Source organism: Cajanus cajan, chromosome 2, assembly GCF_000230855.2.
Source record: "Cajanus cajan strain Asha chromosome 2, NIPB_CcT2T_4, whole genome shotgun sequence".
Taxonomy (NCBI): Eukaryota; Viridiplantae; Streptophyta; class Magnoliopsida; order Fabales; family Fabaceae; genus Cajanus; species Cajanus cajan.
This window is the reverse complement of record NC_138518.1, coordinates 15,652,966-15,659,315: the sequence shown is the minus strand read 5'-3', so window position 1 is coordinate 15,659,315 and position 6,350 is coordinate 15,652,966.

Sequence of the window (6,350 nt, the reverse complement as noted above, 5' to 3'; positions counted from 1 at the left end):
ACTACACCCGGCATAGCACACTAGAAACACCAGACAGATAGAACAAGTATATGAATATAGGATCTAGAATATATAGATATACAAGGTTCCAGTCTGACTAGAGTTAAAGTGTACAAAAAAAAATAAAATACAACCAAATGCTACTATCCCACGTAGCCACAAGCAAAACAACATCGCCAAGATAAACAGCTGCAAGGTCCACCAACCTCACCACAAGACGCACCTCTATTCCTGCCCTGCTCCCATACATAGTATGATCATCGCAGTCCAAAAACATGGAAAACAACAAAAGGGTAAGCTAGTGAAATTAAAATTCAGCATACAATTATATAATTGTCAATATAAATAACAACAGATACAGTTATCAACACACTTGTACAGCTTATACCACTCAACAATATCAACACCGCAATGCGGCAAAATCAGCACTGCTTAGCAGCAACAACAGCACCACTCTAGTGGCTATAACGGCACCGCAAAGCGGCAATAACAGCACCACTCTAGTGGCTATAACGGCACCGCAAAGAGGCAACAACAGCACCGCCTTAGCGGTTAGAATCAGCACCACATGTGTGGCTAACAACAGCACCGACTTAGCGGCTATAATATCACCCAACCCAGCATATCTCAGCACAGTACAACACAGCACAGCACAACAATTCAACAAAATTATTACTTTCTACAATTCAGCCCAACGGCCTATAATACCGCTATACTATATAGTTTCTCTTATTAATCCGTTGATTCCAGCTCAACAATACATCTCTAATACAACTAACATATTTCTCTCAGCTTAATCCCCTAATCATCACAATATATTCATCAAATTCGCTTGGTCCAGCATATAACATCATTGATTAACAATTTCGGCACAACTCAACAGTCAACATCCTATAGATCATCATCTCCTTGCGCGCCCGGGGCACTCGAGGTTGCGCCCAGCGCGACTCAACCCGAGAGCACCAGGGCTCTCCTGCGCCTGGCGCAATTCCAAATTGCGCCTAGCGCCTGTCTGGCAGAGACTTAAGGAGTCTCGTGCGCCCAGCGGAGCCTAATCCGCGCCCAGCGTGGCTCAACCCGAGAGCACCAGGGCTCTCCTGCGCCTGGCGCAATTCCAAATTGCGCCTAGCGCCTGTCTGGCAGAGACTTAAGGAGTCTCGTGCGCCCAGCGGAGCCTAATCCGCGCCCAGCATGGGGAAGGCAGAGACCTACCAGGGTCTCGCGCCCAGCGCAATTTACAATTGCGCCCGGCGTGCCCTTGGCAGAGACTCCCAAGGAGCCTTCGCGCCCAGCGAGTCCAAAAGTGCGCCTAGCGCAGTCCAAGTATCCCAAAAACATGTTACTCTTGATATCGCGCCCAGCGCAGATCGAGTCACGCCCGGCACGGGCCAACCCGAGACCCCCATTTGCAAGCTCGCCCAGCGCACACAGCCTTGCGCCCGGCGGGCTTGCCTAAACAGAGTCTCCTGGTGGTCGCGCGCCCGGCGCGAAGAACAGCGCTCAGCGCGAACTCATCAGTAACCTCCCCAAGTTCGAAAAGTTGCTCAAAACCTGCAATAACAACCAGCAATCCAACATGCAAACCATCCAAAATACCACATTCTCATCCTAGAGTCCAAAAATAGTATCTTTTCACCCATGCATGTAACAATCAAGAAAAACCCAAATTTCTCATGAACCCCAAAGTCCCCAAAAACTCAATGTGTCACCCAAACAGCCAAAAATCCGAAATTAAAGTCTACCACACGAGTTCTTAGACTCATTTCAGCCAAACCACAACAAGAAAACTAGCTTCCCTTACCTCGGTGAAGAATCCGAACTTCCGGGAAGAGAGCAAACTTGAATGGAGAGAAAAGGAGAAGAATGAGAAGCTTGAACGACGAAGGAGGGAAAAAGAGAACTCCAATTACTCAGCTAGCAACCCGAATCTACTCCACACCCCCACCTTGAGACAGAATTTTGAGAAGAAGAACAAAAGAGAATTTGAGAGAGTGAAATGTGCAAGTGAGAGTGCTTGAGAGAGAAAGTGAGTTGGAAAAAAAAAAAAAACAAATCCGTACGGGGTCTCACAATCTCCCCAACAACAAGAGTTTTCGTCCCCGAAAACAGACTTACTTGGGAAAAGAAACGGATACTGATCTCGGCACTGCTGCTCAACTTCCCAAGTAGCCTCACCAGTAGTTGCATCCCACAACAACTTTACCAGAGGAATGGATTTGCCTCTCAGTTCCTTCAGCTTATGATCAACCACCGCCACCGGCAACTTCTCAAATGTCAGATTTCCCTTCACTTGAACATCATCCAGCTCCACCACGTGACTCGGGTCATGAATGTACTTCCTCAGTTGAGACACATGAAATACATCGTGTAGGTTTGAAAGAGACGGTGGCAAAGCCAACCGATAAGCAACCGGACCCACACGCTGTATTATCTGATAGGGACCCACGAATCTTGGTGTTAACTTCCGAGCCTTCAGCGCTCTACCCACACCAGAAGTCGGAATCACCTTCAGAAACACATGTTCCCCCTCAGCAAACTCCAAAGGCTTATGCCTTTTGTCAGCATATGATTTCTGCCTACTCTGGGCAGTCCTCATTTTCTCCTGAATCATCTTCACCTTCTCAGTAGTCTGTAGGATCAACTCCGGTCCCACAACCACTGATTCACCATCCTGATACCAGCACAGAGGAGTCCTACATCTCCTGCCATATAAGGCTTCAAACGGCGCCATCCCAATACTAGCATGGAAACTGTTGTTGTAAGTAAACTCCACAAGCGGTAATACTTCCTCCCAACTACCCAAGTGATCTAACATACAAGCCCTCAGCAGATCCTCCAAGGACTGGATTGTCCTCTCCGACTGACCATCCGTCTGCGAATGATAAGCAGAACTCAGCTTCAGCTTTGTGCCTAATGCTTGGTGTAGACTCTACCAGAATCTGGAAGTGAACCTCGGATCTCGGTCGGAAATAATACTGGAAGGCACCTCGTGCAACCGTACTATCTCCCTCACATACAACTGTGTCAGCTTCTCTAAGGACCACTTCATGTTGACAGGCAAGAAATGCGCACACTTGGTCAACCGATCAACAATTACCCAAATAGCATCACTATTCCTAGCGGACCTAGGCAACCCCACAATGAAATCCATAGCAATGCTATCCCACTTCCATTCCGGAATTTCCATCAGCTGCATTAACCCACTCGGCTTCTGATGCTCAACCTTTGCCTTCTGACAGGTCTAACAGACCGCCACATACTCAGCTATCTCCCTCTTCATACCAGACCACCAGAAAGTCTTCTTGAGGTCTTGGTACATCTTAGTCATACCTGGGTGTATGCTAAGTCTACTTTTGTGGCCCTCCTCCAGCACAGCTCTCTTCAGCTCAGCATCCTGAGGTAGGCAAATCCTGCCCCTAAACCTCAAGATCCCATCTTCTCCCAGCTCAAAACCAGCAGCTTTCTCGGTGCCCAATAAACCAATAAGTCTCACCAATTCCTCATCCTGCAACTGCTTGAGTCCAACCTGCCTCAAGAACTCATTAGTTATGGTAACTGCCCCACAACTAATGTGATCCTGAGCTAACTTCACACAGAGATTCAAATCTCTGAACTTCTCAACCAGCTCCAGCTCCTTCACCATCATGTTCGACATGTGGATGGATTTCCTACTTAGTGCATCTGCCACCACATTGGCCTTGCCCGGATGATACATCAACTGAAAATCATAATCCTTCAGAAACTCCATCCACCGCCTCTGCCTCATGTTCAGCTCTTTCTGATCAAATAAGTACTTCAGACTCTTGTGATCACTAAAAACGTTGAACCGAGCACCGTATAAATAATGCCTCCAAATTTTCAAGGCAAACACCACAGCTGCTAACTCTAAGTCATGAGTGGGATAGTTCCTCTCATGAATCTTCAGTTGCCTTGAAGCATATGCCACCACTCTCCCGTTTTGCATCAGCACACACCCCAGACCTTGATGAGAAGCATCACAGTACACGTCAAAAGGCTCACCAGAATCCGGTAACACCAACACAGGAGAAGTAGTCAACCTTCTCTTCAACTCCTCAAAGCTCCGCTCACAGGCATCTGTCCAAATAAACGGCTGCTCCTTCCTCGTCAACTGGGTCAGAGGCGCTACTATCCTAGAGAACCCTTCAATGAACCTCCGATAGTAACCCGCTAAGCCCACAAAGCTCCGTATATCCGTGACAGTCCTCGGGCGCTCCCACTGCAATATCGACTCCACCTTAGCCGGATCAACAGCAATCCCCTCAGCTGAAATCACGTGGCCCAAGAACTTCACCTCATCCAACCAGAACTCACATTTTGAAAGCTTAGCATACAATTGCTTCGCCTTCAAAATCTCCAACACTGTCCTCAAGTGCTCTCCATGTTCCTCCGGGGTCCTTGAATAGATTAAGATATCATCGATAAACACTACCACGAATTTATCCAAGAACGGCCGGAAGATCCTGTTCATGTAGTCCATGAACACTGCGGGGGCGTTGGTCACACCGAACGGCATCACAACATATTCATAGTGACCATACCTAGTCCTGAAAGCAGTCTTCGGTATGTCACCCTCCTTCACCCTAATCTGGTGATATCCTGACCTCAAATCAATCTTAGAAAACACCGACGCGCCCCTCAGTTGATCCATTAAGTCATCTATCCGGGGAAGTGGATATTTGTTCTTAATGGTCAATTTGTTCAGCTGCCGGTAATCAACACACAGTCGACTACCCCCATCCTTCTTCTTTACCAACAACACAGGGGCACCCCACGGCGAAACACTCGGTCGCACCAACTGCTTTTCCAATAAGTCCTCCAACTGATCTTTCAGCTCAGCCAGCTCAGCAGGAGCCATCCTATAGGGAGCTACTGACACTGGTCCTGCACTTGGAACCAAGTCAATGCTGAACTCCATCTCCCTAACAGGAGGCAACCCAGGCACCTCGTCAGGGAACACCTCGGCATACTCCCTCACCACATCGATACTAGCTAAGATCCTCTCGGTCTCCACACTCGTGGCAGCAAGCAGAAGACAACACTCCGCCCCATCCCTCAGCAAGGACTCAGCTTGGACAGCTGAGATCAACAGCTCATCCTCCTCTTGAGGAAAGATTAACCGCCTATTGGCACAGTCTATAAGGATGCGATTGGCAAACAACCAATCCATCCCTAAGATTATGTCAATATCCACCAAAGGTAAACAAATCAAGTTCACCTTGTACTTCTTCTCATTCACCATAACTGGACAACCCACGCATAATTCAGAAGCGATCACAGAAGTAGAAGCGGGCGTCGACACAAGTAGTCTCGACCCCAACTCACACACAGGCACACCCAACAAAGCAGCACATGCATATGATATAAATGAATGCGTAGCACCAGAGTCAAATAGAATCATCACATCCTTACCAGCGGCCTTGCCCTTCCCCTTCACAAGATCAGAAGAAGTCGAAGCCTCAGCACCCGTCAAAGCAAATACCCTACCAGTAGTAGTAGGTCTGTCACCCCTCTGTGTATCAGCCCTCTGTGCACTACTCCTCTGAGTATCAGCCCTCTGTACATTACTCCTCTGAGTGCTCCTCTCTGGTCTATCCCTCGTAGGACAATTTGCCGATTCGTGGCCCATCTGATGACATCTGAAGCAACGGCTCTCCGTGTGCGAACAGTCCCTGATAAAGTGGGGCCCAGCACACCTAAAACATCTTAGAGTAGCACCTCCACTCTGTCTACCTCCACTAGCAGCACTGGAAGATCGCCTAGAAACAGAACCCCCTTGCTGTGGTTGGGGCCTGTCATATGGTTTCCTTTGACTCTCACCCTTCTTGGACCCAGATGGTCCCCCAATAGTCCTCACCGCACGGTTGCCACCTTCCAACTGCTCAACTACCTTCGCCTTCTCCACTAAGGCTGGGAACTCCGTGATGGCCATAGGCACCACCATCCTCTTCAGCTCATATTTCAATCCATCTGCAAATTTCCTGCATTTCCAAGCCTCAGGCATACCCTGCGAATAAAAACGGGCTAGGTGCTCGAATTTTATCGCATACTCTGATACTGTCATTCCACCCTGATGCAATCGCATAAACTCTGCCTCCTTGGCATGCCTCACGCTTTCCGGGAAGAACTTCTCCATAAACACTGTCCGGAAGCACTCCCAATCAACTGTAACTCCCCTAGCAGCAAGCATCTGATAGGTGCCTCTCCACCAATGTTCAGCCTCCCCAACAAGCATGTATACAGCGTATGCTAACCTCCTCTCTGGAGGACATCCCAATACTGTAAAGATCTTCTCTAATTCACGGATCCAGCGGTCAGCCACTTCTGGATCC